Genomic DNA, 14596 nt, shown 5'->3' on the forward strand with positions numbered 1-14596 from the left:
GATAAATAAAGGAAAATGTAAAAGTATCTGATATCAAAGAGAGAAAGCTTATCAAGCCTCACACTACATACATATATATAATTCAAAGAAACAATCACTTATCGATGTCACTTGTTGGATGCATTTAACTAACAGCTTTGTTGGAAAAAAATTTGTAAAAGCTAAGAAGAACATTTGAGCATATAACTATATTACATATATTTTTATATAATTTCAGGAATATTCAGGATGCTTCAATAAGATGTAACATAAAAGCGAAGAAGGTACATTTTTCTGCCCTCCTGGAAAATATGTATCGTAATGTTCTCTATGATTCAAGATGTTTACTGCGATGTTTGATTACATGATTTTCTCTAACCATAGTTATAATTAAATTTAAATCAAGCTAATGTTGTAATGACATTCCTATTATCAAGTATGCTTCTCGTTATTTGACAAATATACAGTATTATTTTTAAATTGTTTGGTAAAAGTTAACTCATACATAACAAAACAAGTATATTATATTTTGCTTAATAACGTATCATACATTCAAATTTATATATTAGAGTCAAAAAGTTGGCTTTGTTAAGAAAATACCTACATATATAAGAGAACAAATAGAAAAGTAATTTAAATGACACATTTAATTTTGACATATTTTTTAACAAACATACAAGTGCATAAGTATTTCATTAAAAAATAACTATGTTGACAATTTGTAATGTTTATAATAATGAAAAGTCTCATATATTATAAATCTCATTGTTCAAGTTGTGTAGTGCGTGGTTGTAATAGTGGATTAAGAAATAAAAACGGAAACATTTTTTTATATAATAATAACAATGAAAATATACAGGGTAGTTAAATTAATCGACCACACTAGCCAATGAATTTGTCTAAGCTATGACTTTATCGACCATATGATTGTGGTCTTTATAAAGTACAACTTGAAATTATTAATTACAAATTTTTCTTAAGTGAGAAAAATATTGGTCCGAAAGTCGCTGAATCGGGAATCGAACCCGAGTCTTTCGCTTGCCGGGCGACTGCTCTTACCTCTAAGCTATTCAGACCCTTCGAAACAATATTTTTCTCTTTTTGCTTTTATATAGTTATTTGTAAATAACGCCTTGTATATCCGCCGGCGTATACTAAACAGTTGGAAAATCATCTATACGGGTAGGCTCCATGATTAGGTCCAGGAGCAAATTTAAATATGTTTTTTATTTATTTTTTATATATCGCTAGTAAATTAATCAACAGGGTAGTTAAATTAATCGACCACACTAGCCAATGAATTTGTCTAAGCTATGACTTTATCGACCATATGATTGTGGTCTTTATAAAGTACAACTTGAAATTATTAATTACAAATTTTTCTTAAGTGAGAAAAATATTGGTCCGAAAGTCGCTGAATCGGGAATCGAACCCGAGTCTTTCGCTTGCCGGGCGACTGCTCTTACCTCTAAGCTATTCAGACCCTTCGAAACAATATTTTTCTCTTTTTGCTTTTATATAGTTATTTGTAAATAACGCCTTGTATATCCGCCGGCGTATACTAAACAGTTGGAAAATCATCTATACGGGTAGACTCCATGATTAGGTCCAGGAGCAAATTTAAATATGTTTTTTATTTATTTTTTATATATCGCTAGTAAATTAATCAACAGGGTAGTTAAATTAATCGACCACACTAGCCAATGAATTTGTCTAAGCTATGACTTTATCGACCATATGATTGTGGTCTTTATAAAGTACAACTTGAAATTATTAATTACAAATTTTTCTTAAGTGAGAAAAATATTGGTCCGAAAGTCGCTGAATCGGGAATCGAACCCGAGTCAATGAAAATATAGTTTCTTGATCAAGATTATACAACAATTATTCGCATTTGCATGTATATGACATTGGAAGAATCAAAAATGCATTTGACTTTGTATTAGAAATACGAAATAATATAAGAAACAAGTATATATGGAATAGTAATTTTAATTTGACATATTAAATTAATTTTGACATATTTGTCAAACATAATGTATTTCATATAAATTCTAACATAACTCTAATAAAACCTGTTCAAACTCATTTCCAATACTATTGTAAATCATTCTTTTGCAAATTCCTTATGAAAAATTTTTGATAATATTTCTATGGACATACATTTTCGCTTCAGTATTGAGTTGCGCTTGAATAGGTCTTACTAGATTTAGGTTATAATTTATATGAAAAACATTATGTTTGTTAAATATCTCAAAATTAATTTAATATATCTAATTAGAATTACTATTAAATATATACTTATTTTTTAAAATTATTTCGTATTTGTATTACAAAGTTAAATGAATTTATTTTTTCAATGTTCTATACGATTAAAATTTATTCTTTTAAAATAATATTTCATGAAGTATCTAAGCCACTCAATGATTGCGAATATAATCATAACGTATTTTTGTAACTTCTGGTATATTTTTTTATAATCTTTACTGAGGTCCTCAAAATACATATTTTGCTAAAAATGTTATTGAGGACATTTTAATGTCCCAAAAATACATATTTTGCTAAAAATGTTATTGAGGACATTTTGATGTCCTCAAAATATATATTTTGCTAAAAATGTTATTGAGGACATTTTGGTGTCCTCAAAATACATATTTTGTTAAAAATGTTATTGAGGACATTTTGTGTCCTCATAATACATATTTTGTTAAAAATGTTATTGAGGACATTTTAGTGTCCTGAATAGTAACAATGTATGGTTGTAAGTATTAACGAGGACAGTCCTCGAAAACATCAATGTATAGGTACATAACCGAGGACGGTCCTCAATGAATACAAATGTCCTCAAAAACTATAATTCTTCGTAAGAAATGTCCTCGGAAACATCAATTCATGTACATATATATACATATATATATTTGCAGCAATCTCTTAACCTCGTTTCTCCTTTTCTTTTCAGATCTTCGAGATCCTAAGACAACCGTCTTTTTCAAGACGACTTTGGCGGCGACCGAGGATATCCTTGGGTAAGGAGCACCCACAGTTAGATTCTATACGAGATTCATGCGATCGCAATGCGTCTAACGTTGATTCTCTCTTTTCAGATCCTTTCGCACATATATATATATATAAATTTATTTATATATATTGTTGCGCCCCTTCGGATCTGCATCCTCATTCTCAGATCTACATTTCAAGATCATCCCCTATACGTTTCCGAGAGATCGTCGTCAAGAGGGTTGTTGATAAACAATCCCCGGGTTACTTTTGTTTCCATCGCCATGTCAGTCTTGGTCTAGCTGTCATACCGTTCTGACGTTACGAGACCTCTGACTAATTTCCCAATTATAATTGTATTTCTTCTCTTTGTATCTCTTATGGTTGTCACATTAAATCAAATTGCGTCCATAAGAGTCTTGATTTATTTCGTGCGCGAGTGAGAGTGCTAGTGAGAGTGAAATATCTTGCGAGATAACGAAAGAGGCGTCAGAGGCGTCCGAGGGACGCAACATGTTCACGCACGGGCAGAATTTTGCCAGCACGCAAATTGTTTTGCCGGTTTCGCTCCGAGAGAACGATAGGCGATAAGACTGAAGAAGAGTGCGGGACGGAGCGTGAAAGAAAGAATTGGAGAGTACTTTTAGAGAGAGAAGGAGAGAGTAAGCGAGAGAAAGCAGTATGTGAATTAGGAGGCAATGCTAGAAAAAATTGAGAGGAAAATCGCACAGGAATTAATATAAAAGATCACGAGAATTGATAGTTGATCAATATATATATTTATAGTTAGCGATTCTAAAAACGCTTGGATAATTAAAGCGCGATCTTAACGCTCGACTTATTTCGCACTAAACGAAAATCAACAGAACAGAAGTCCGAACATCGATCTCCTTATATACCGCAAAGAATCTAGAAAGTTCGAAGAAATGAGACGGGGAGGACCGAGTCTGCGCGATATGTTGAATTTAAAAGAGTCGGTTTAACGGAGGACAATCCAGTGATCAGAGACAGAGAATAATAACAACTGAGCTAAATATCTCGAACTGACAATATTAGATATTTACCTTCCTTTTGTGTGATTCTTTAGAATCGTCTTCGTCGATCGCTCAAACAAAAACACTTAAACACAATATTCGAGAGTCGTGTATATAGAATAAGACATAAATTCACACAAGGATAGAATTATAATATAAATTTTGATTACGCTTTAACACAACAATATATATAATTTTCAACGAGTCTCGGAGGCGACTTAGGAGCAAGTAGAGAGGTGAGTGGGCGAAATAATATTTATATCTATTGCATCCTTTATTCACCCTTTGTTCCTCTCGAGGGCCTGACCACCATCACCATCGTCGCCACTATCACTAGACACCCACGTCTAGTGATGGTGGCGACGATGGTGGCGGTGGTACGGGGGACTCGAAGGAGCGAGGGAATTTGTAAATTTAAATGTCTTTTTTTTTTCGTTCTCCAAAACCCAAAGGAACACCCGAATGGGCCCTCGCGGTCCTGGAAGGGTGAACCACCGGGCAGAGGGGATTTCAGGGGGAGGCCGACGAATCCCTTAGGACTCGCCATGCCGGCAAGGGTCCGTCGTCGGTAGGGGAAGGCGACCCCGACTTCAAACGCCCGGCGGTACGGCGCCGTTAGGGGGAGGACTGCTTCCCGAGCCCGTGATGCACTCTTAATTTTTTTATTTCCACATTAATTCCCTCTGTACCACGCCATTGCTGTGTGTGTGTGTGTGTGTGTGTGTGTGTGTGTGTGTGTGTGTGTGTGTGTATGTTGTATCTGTCAACTAATTTTTTCTTTTTTCTTTTTCAGGTTTCGCGATCGTCGAGCTTCGATACTTGGTCTCCTGCGACTCTACGGCCGATTGTCGGGCCGCGCGAGGTAAGTTAAACATTTTGTGCGTGTGTGTTTGCATGTTTGAGTGTGTTTGCATATTTGCGTGTGTTTGAGTGTGTTTGCGTGTGTGTTGCGTCTGTGCGCGTGTGGGTTGTACATTTTATAATTATTTTTTTATTTTTTTCAGGTTCGTCGCGACATGGCCGACGCCGTAAGTACCGCCAGCGTGCGGGTTTTAGGGTCGTTGCATCCACGGCCCGTGGAACGCATCGGCCCCGCGGAAGGCGTCTCGATAATCGAGGACATAGATTCCTGCCTACTATGTTGCTCGACGATCGAGCCTCTCGTTTGCGAGGTGGGCGCCTCGCTTTACACGCGTCCGGCGCGAATATCGCGCTGCGAAAATATTAAGTTGACGCGGTATCTGAAGGCGCGAGCGCAGTTTCCCGCTATTTCGGAGGAGCACCGACGCCACGGATTGGCGGTAACGGGCGATCTCCATGCTCGGGAAGTTCGGCCCTTTTCGGAGTTTCGGCTCGCGTCGGTCGATGACCGAATTTTATTTGTCTTCCAGTTCGACGAGCGGTCGGACTTTTTGCGCGACGTAAATCAACGCGCGACCGAGCACGAGGAGGGCCGCCTTGGTACCTGCACAAAAGCTTTTGTGCGCCAAGTAGTGCTGCGTGCAGCCGCGCTTCTCGACGCGGATTGCGAGACCGCCCACGGCGGTGCAAGTTACGCTCGGCACGACGTCGAGCGTAACTTCCCCATTTTCCAAGCGGATTTCGCGCCATTCGCCCGTCATCTCACCGCCACCATCGAGTCGCGAGATCTGCGCGAGACGTACGGCATATCCTTCGCGCGGTTTTACGTGGCGCAGCACGGGTTGCGGTTGGGTAAGGAGCCCGCGCGCGCTCCTGTCGCGCATCGTCCACGTGGACCATCCCCACGTGGACGTCGTTCAACTTCACCGCGCCGACACACTACGGTGCGAGGCAGCGGACCAGGCGCTGCTGGTTCGTCTAAGCGGGCGCGTCCGCCGCGACTATGAGTCGCTTGCGGCCATGTTTCGCGGATGCATCCGCTTAGACGATAAAATCGACCGGTTTCGTGCGGGGCATTTGGCCGACTACGGCTATTTTTGCCGTCACGCCTCGCCGCCGGTCGAGGAGCACGCGATAACTTTCGCCCAGTGCTACAACGCATCGGCCAAAATGTCGCGCCCGGGCGACTCGGGCTATCTGCCGTCGTACTTGGTGGCTGGCAGAATGCCGAGGGTGGCGGCAAAAAATTCCGACAACTGTGCGACGACGCGCGGCAATATGTGCGCGATATCAGCGCGTATAATTTAAATTACGCGCGACGCGGCCACGCGCTCCGTATCGAAGAGGTGACGACGATGGACTCAACGCGACACGAGTCCATCGCCGCCACCGTGGAGCGACTGCGCGTTTTTGCGCCCGGCGAGCCGACGCTTGTGCTGCGCGAACTGCTCGCGCGTGTCGAGGTGGCCGGAGCATTTTGACGTGACGGTCGGGGCGGACCTCGCGACGATTAGGCGCTGCGTCCACGACGCTGATTTTTGCGCCGAGACTCTCGCGTGGCCGCAGCGGCACGCAATCGCGCAAGTGGCGCGCGCCGAACTCCGCTTGCATTATTTCGTGCACGGCCGTAGCACGCGGTACAATTACGGCCTGATGCGGACGGTATTCGCGGGCGGGAGCGAGGCCGCGTCTTTGCAAGCCGGGATCGCGCGTCTGCGTACGTGCGCCGAGTTGGGCGCCGACACCGAATGGGACGACGCCTATGTGCCCGTCCACGCCTCGCGTCTCCCCAACGACGTGTCCGAGGCGGTGCGGCACGTCGCGGAGATCCAACGACACATGCCGCCTCAATTAGACGCGCCCGAGCACGCAGCCATCTATTTGGAGGTGTGCGTGGCCGCGTGGGCGTACACGCGGTGCTGCGGCCTGAGCCAGCCGGCGCAGAACGGCCTGGATCAGGCGGAGCTTGTACGCAAGTTGGTGAACGCGGCCACGGAGGGGGGGGGGGGGCGTCGTCGGCATTCGGCATGGCCAATTTCTTGGCAATGTACGCCGACCGTACCGTGAATTGCACGGTCAAAATAATCAAAACCGTGACGGCCGACGTGGTTCTGCGCGCCATGGAGACGAGGCCTGACACCACCATGGCCAACGTGGTTCGCGCTAGTCTCCGGTGGCCTCGGGACGGGGAGGAATTGGAGCGACGACTGCGCGCCACGGTCGACACTTTCGACGTCTTCCCGTTCCACTTCCTCCTCCGCCCAGACCCAGCTGAACCACTGGGTGATTATCGCGCGCGAGAAGAAAATTTAAGCCAGTACAAAGAAGTTTTATAATCACTACAAAATCAATAATTGATTTAACTGAATATCTCATTAAAAAAAGAAAATTTAAATTTATTTTGACTTCCCGATTTACTCAAGACTGTATTAAAAATCTCTTCTCTGAATTAAGAATGAAAAATGTCATACCTAATTCACTACAGTTTAAAAATAATTTAAAATTAATTGCAATTGCAATGTACATGAAACATGTAAGTAATAGTAACTATGATTATGATGATAAGGAATATTTTTCAGAATTTCTTGAATACATATCAGAGGAAAACCCCACCAAAAATATTCAATCTAGTAATATTATAAAAGATATTAACAATAATATTCCATCTTTTAATAAAAATATTGTATCAAAGATGTCACATCTTGAAATGAACTCTTTATATTATATGTTTAATTATATTTTGTATATATATACAATTTAAGAAACATTAAATGCAAAGAATTTTGTAATAACTATACTATCTAGATGTATAATATACAAAAAATAGTTGATAAATTTATTTTATAAATTAAATTAATTTTGGATTTTAAATAAATAAACAAAAATTTTTATTATTATAGAACATTCAGTTTTTAATTACATTGCTAAAATATACAATTATTCAATTTACCATGATTCAAATTTCAGCGGGAATTGACAAGAAATGGCGGACCAATCAAAAGTGGCTACCTTATGGCCAGACTCTGATTAGAGGGTCTCTAGTTTGAAGTATACGCTCAGTCTCGGACGACGTTTGATTGTCGGATCGCTAGCGACTAGTTAGAACTAGAAGACCCTAGATTTAGTATAGTTAGTAATTAATAATATAAATGCTTGATTCTAATGTAAACAATCATATGCAAAGAGAAAAATCATTAATTATCCTTTAATTCTAAGTATCTATGCAGGAAAAATTGTAGCGCGCAAAAATATGGTTTTGCGAAAATGGCGGGACGTTACACTAGTTTCAAGAAATGGTTCCTAATTGGACAATCGTTGGTTAGTTCGAACTAGCTAGTGGAAGACCCTAGATTTTGGCGAAAGCGTCTAATTCTAAACTAAATAACTATGAGCGACAAGCGACAATAGTAAAATTATTATTTATCTAATTTCTATTAACTAATTATGCAGGAAAAATAATAGCGTGCAAAAAATATGGTTCCGACAGATGACGGGACGTTACAATTGCAAAGCGAACAGTTTGTCTTTTGTGTGGTTTTGAACCTGCTTGCTTGTGTGACAAAATATGTGATTTATAGACATTATAGGGTGCTTTCCAGCTATGTACACAGGCGACACTGGATGCACCCACTGTGTAACACAGTGGGTGCATCCAGTAGCACGATCGCTCAGTGAGCGCTCAGTGAACTCCCTAGATCTGTCTATTGGATGCAAACGCTCCCTAAGCTGCTCACTGTGAGCGGTCGCCATTTTCGTGATCGTAATTTTTTATCGCTCACTCCGCTCATTTTGGTGCTTCTTTTCACACTATTCAAATCCTGATTGTTTGATCCTTGAAATCTAACTATTATAGAAGAAGAAGATATCCTGATGTAAGTAATAAACCATTTTTTGTAAATTTCTTGTATATAGTTTTGTTTTTTAGGTAATTATGAAGGACAGGGACTTCCTAACCAATTTGGCTAAAACTTCACAATTTTGTGTATTTTGGTGCATAAAATATGAATATATAAATTAAAATTGTCGCTCTTAATTAAGAAAAAAATTCTTAAGTACTAAAGTTGACAGTTGTTTGGTTAGGTATCTGACATGATGTATTTATACTTTATATTTTTAGACTAAAAAGCATAAACTCTATTTCTATTCTCAGATGGTGAGAGCAGTCGCCCGGCAAGCGAAAGGTCTCGGGTTCGATTCCCGATTCAGCGACTTTCGGATCTATATTTTTCTCGCCTATAATTCTGTAGGGGGATTAGAGAGTAATATGGGAATTAAAAAATCTAGTATGGATTTATTCCCAAATAAAAGTCTTGGTGGTGTACCAAGCAAAATTCGTGCCCCGTGCACAATTATTAATTAATTTCAACGAAAAATTAATTTTCGTTGGAATCAACGCACTGACATCCGCGTATGGCTCGAATAGCTTTTCTATTTTCTAATTTATATTTGATATATAGAGAGCCGTTATATTCTTAGTGTCTATTTCTATTATCTTTTTAAAGCAGAGAATAATTTATATATTGAAAATCTATAAATACAAGGTATAAATACATCATGTTAGATATCCTAATCACGCAACTGTCAACTTTAGTACTTCATAATTTTTTTCCTAATTGAGAACGACAATCTTAATTTATAGATTCATGTTTTACACACAAAATTGTGAAGTTTAAAGTAAATTGGTAAGAAAGCCCCTCTCCTTCATAATTATTATTTTTTATTTGTATTACATGTGACATAATTTGTAGAAATATATATATATATTTCCACTTAAGTATGTCATATGTACCACAGTTACAATAAATATTAGATTACGATAAATATTAGATCTTAACTTACACATAGCCTCGATTAATCCAAAATAATCACTAATATCTTATATTTCTTATATAATTACCACAACTATATATATATTTAAAGGTAGTTCGAATTAAAAATAGTGTTAATATAACATATATTTGCAGAGAAAGATGTCATTTATAGAAAAACAGTATCTAATTGAAGGTATCTTATATAATATAGTAGAAACAAATCAAGTTCATAGCAGAATAGCAAATGGTAAGTTTAATAATTAAGTATTTAATAAATTCAATTAAATTTGCTACAAGAATTATAATATAATTCAAAGAATACATAAGATATACACATGTAAGATATACAAACGGACCACCCTAATAACTCTTCAGTATTGAAGTTTCAAGGAAAATGATCCCAATAAAAGTTGTAGGGATTTAAGTGAGCTACCTTATGATGACCTTGACTTTGATCTCAATTTTCAAGGTCATTTGAAGATCAACTTGTGTTTTTCAAATGGGAACCCATATTTTTGACCTCGGATTCTGAAAGAGCGCAAAATTTTACGTTGAGATATGTATCTTTATGGGGGGTCGAAATGAACTGTAGAGGTCATTTGAAGGTCTAATATGTTATTGGTACGAAATAGCTGGTGGATCGTAGTTTTTATGAAATATGACCCGAATAAAAGTTGTTGGGATCAAAGAGGGCTATAAGCTGGTGACCTTGACTTTGACCTCCATTTTCAAGGTCATTTAAACGTCAACTCGTGTTTTTTAAATAGGAACCCCAATTTTTGACCCCAGATTCTGAAGAGCGCGTTCAGATTGTTGAGCATTCAGGTTGTTGTAGGAGTCAAGGCAATCGAGGGTCATTCAAAGGTCAAATAATGATTTGACCTTGAGAGCACCGTGCAGTAACGGAATACGTTGTCAATGTTCACTTGATTGAATAAAATATTAGGTAACCATTGCCTGCATAGCAGGCTGGATTCTCAGACCCCATGTGATCCAGCCACTGAAGGCAAGATCGTAATGATCCAAGGTCTAGTAGCTTCCGAAATTAGAACATCGTTGAAAAAAATCGTTTTAAATGTAATTACTAAATTCAACAGAATTATTCGGACTTGTCTCATTGTAGACTGTACAGTTCAGATAGCAGTAAAAATATTCAAGCTTTTAAATCGTGTGATCAACTGAGCAGCCGATTCTACCACTTCTCCTATGGGCTTCTGGTGTTAGTGTTACCTAGTCCAAGTATAATAAATCAAAAGGGAGATTCTAGCTGTTCCGTTGAGTGTGACTAGGATAAATCCAAAGCAGTATAAATTTCGTGTTAGAATCAAAATTGTAGTATGGATTAATGTTGGAAAATAGAGGCTCACTCATGTTGTCATTAGTAAAATATTATGAATGAAATTGACTAATACTCACCCGACGTTGTTCTGATGCAACTACGTATTTCTCTACAGAGCATTTCATTATAAAAAGTTTCTCTCGAATTAAACAGTCTTTTTTGGAAATCTTCCAAGTGTTTTTTGTGTTCAGTCAATTTCTACCTCTAAACTATGTACGACTTAGTGAGCAGGAACGATTATCACTATTAATGATGCGAGGTTGGAGTGATCTTCAACATTCTTACTCGCAAACTCGAACAATATTTAATGGAACGTTCCGAGATAATGGTCAGCCGTTAATTTCCAGATCTACAGTCATTCGAACTGTGTAGCGATATGAAACTACTGGTGGAGTAAAAGATCGGAGAAATTTTGATCCCAACAACTTTTATTCGGGTCATATTTCATAAAATCCACGATCTACCAGCTATTTCGTACCAATAACATATTAGACCTTCAAATGACCTCTACAGTTCATTTCGACCCCCCATAAAGATATCTCAACGTAAAATTTTGCGCTCTTTCAGAATCCGAGGTCAAAAATATGGGTTCCCATTTGAAAAACACAAGTTGACCTTCAAATGACCTTGAAAATTGAGATCAAAGTCAAGGTCATAAAGTAACATTTAAATCCCTACAACTTTTATTGGGATCATTTTCCTTGAAATTTCAATACTGAAGAGTTATTAGGGTGGTCCGTTACTTTTGGGACACCCTGTATATATATATATATATATATATATATGTATATAATTTTTATTACAGATCCAAAGTTTGCATCAACATATGTGCGTGATAATTCCTCGCAGTTAGAATTTCAAGTACAAACTCAAGTACAAACTGCAACAGAAAATGAAAATAGTTAGTAAAACAAACATATATATGTTACAATAATAAATTATTATAATGAATAAAAAAAAAATTATAAGAATATAAATATTTGTATAAGGCCCTGCGCACGATAGAAGAATAAGAATTAAATATTAAATATTATTGAAAAAGAGAAAGAAAAAGAAACTGTTCTCTTTCTCTCTTTCTATAATATTTAATATTTAATTCTTATTCTTGTATTGTGCGCAGGGCCTAAGAATATTAATATTTTTTGATAAAATATTTAACTTTAACTTATATAAATTCTATAAATGCGTATGCCTGTACATACGTTTATGTTTGTCCATTTTTATTTATTGTAATGCTTGTACAATAGCATTTCTTTTGTCATGGCCACTGTTATTATCATTTCCATTATCATCTATTTCATTCTCAGTGTCGTTTTCTTCATCTTGTATTTCTTCATTTATAATTTGATCATCATCGTCACCCTCTTTCATTAAAATAAAATTATGCAAGATGCATGCAGATGCAATTGCATAATTAATCAAAGTCAAATTATACATTTCTAAGAATTTCAATTTTCTAAATTTTCCTTTTAATAAACCAAATGATCTTTCGATTGTAGATCGAATGGAACTAAGTTTTTGATTATATCGCATTTGCTATCTTGTTAAATGACCATTATCTTTGTATGGTACTAATAAAAATCTGCTTAATGGATAAGCACTATCTCCGATTAAGTGAGTAGTAGGTGAAATTAAATTATGATACATAATATTTTGATAAAGTGGACTGTTTCGAAAAACGCGTGCATCATGCACTCTTCCTGGCACACCTATGTGTACATCTATAAACCTTTTTTGATTATCACATTCACCTTGTAAAACGACACTGTGGAAACCTTTTCTGTTATAATAATCGACTGCATTATGTGGCTGCATTATAGGAATATGGCAACCATCAATGGCACCAATTACACCTGATATTCCACCAGAACGAATTTCAAAATCCTGAAAAAATAAAAAATTATTAATTAATGTAACATTTAATATCTTCTGTTTCAGATACATTCCAATGGACGCATAATACCATTCAATTACTTGTGGATGAATATGAAAAAAGAAAAGAAAAGTTTAGAAGTCCAACTATAAAAAAAAATTGTTATGGTCCGAAATAAAAGCAGAATTTATAAAATATAATTACACTATAAGTACAGGCATTAGATAAAAAATTTAGAAACTTAAAAAAAACTTATTTAAAAATACATGATAATAATAAGAAGACAAGTACTGGAGGAGATACCGTTACATGGCAATATTATGATAATTTTTGTAAAATATTTGATAACGACAAAGCGATTTCTATGAATAATACATTCAGTAGTATGGCAGTAATAACAGATAATGATAACACTATAAATCCAGAAGTATTAAATTTACCACCTTTGGATTTATCTACTCAGTTTCCCAATTATTCAGAAACTTCTGACACATCAATCAATATAGATAACCCAATATCAAATAATGAAACTGACAGTAATAATAATGAAGCTAGTGGAACTATTAAAAAAGATAAAAAGAAAATTATTAAACGAAATTATGTATATCAAAAAGATAAAATAGAAATAGAAAAAGAAAAACTACAAGAATCTAAAAATTTACAAAAATCATTAAATGATATGGTACAAATCCAAAAAGAACGCAATAAAATTTTAGCGGACATATCAGAATATTTGAAAAAAGGATATCAGAATAATATTAAAACTTATTTATAAGACATTTTTTATAAGAAATCAACAAATGAATTTTAATACTTTTGGATTTGTTACGTCCTGTGGACTGCACGATTCTTTTCTCCTCCCCGACTTACGCAGATTCGCGTTCCGCGAACATATTAATTATAAGACCGAAATTAGTTATAAGAATTAAACGGAGAAAGACAGTGATTGTGAAACAACTCGACCGGTGAGATTACGAAACCTACACTTTGATCAATAAGTCATAAGTGATGTTGAAATATCACGATCGACACACGCTATCAGCGGACCAAAGATCAGAATTAGGAAAAAACACTTCATACAAGAGAGCAATACGTTGCGCAAAAGGGATTAAAACACCGAACGTATGAGTCACAAGAAAAGAAGATGCCCTTTGCCCTATAAGAAGGGCAGACGAATAGTATGAAAGCAGCGAATCTTCCAAGAACGCGCTCATTAATTCCGCTTACAACGTACCATCCACGTACCTCGTAGTACACAATCATAATAACCATTACTGTAACGATCGGACTCAGCAATATTTAACAACCACCCAGCGTCTTCATCGACACATTCGAGAACTCGAGAGAACCCAGTAATCCTGAGAACCAGCCGATTTGTCAGCGCCGTTCAGCAACTAGATCACATCAAATAGTAAGTACACTCATTCAAACGTAATCCCGCAAAAACAAATAAAGTCCAACAACGCGACTAAAATCAACATAATTCTCAGTGAATTCCGTCGCCTGTAATGCGATCAAGCGCGCCCATAAGCGGAAGCGCAACGATTTCGGCCGTACTCCGCTGCGAGCGGAACGATTAGTAGCACAATACTACCGCCTTAACGAAGAATTTAATTTAATAACCAAATACACGTACATTCCACGTTCTCCCTCTCCCTCTCTATCGTGTATTTCCCCAACCACCTGTACTTGTCTCTCCTTT

General features: G+C 37.3%; 1 pseudogene; it reads left to right on the forward strand.

Moving 5' to 3' along the window:
• Window positions 1-12955: 12955 nt before the first annotated feature.
• LOC145938139 (uncharacterized) lies at window positions 12956-13669 on the forward strand (annotated as a pseudogene).
• Window positions 13670-14596: the final 927 nt, after the last annotated feature.

This window comes from Prenolepis imparis, unplaced genomic scaffold (assembly GCF_030444845.1).
Source record: "Prenolepis imparis isolate NDT839.2.m4 unplaced genomic scaffold, iyPreImpa1.0 SCAF_7, whole genome shotgun sequence".
NCBI classification, from domain to species: Eukaryota; Metazoa; Arthropoda; class Insecta; order Hymenoptera; family Formicidae; genus Prenolepis; species Prenolepis imparis.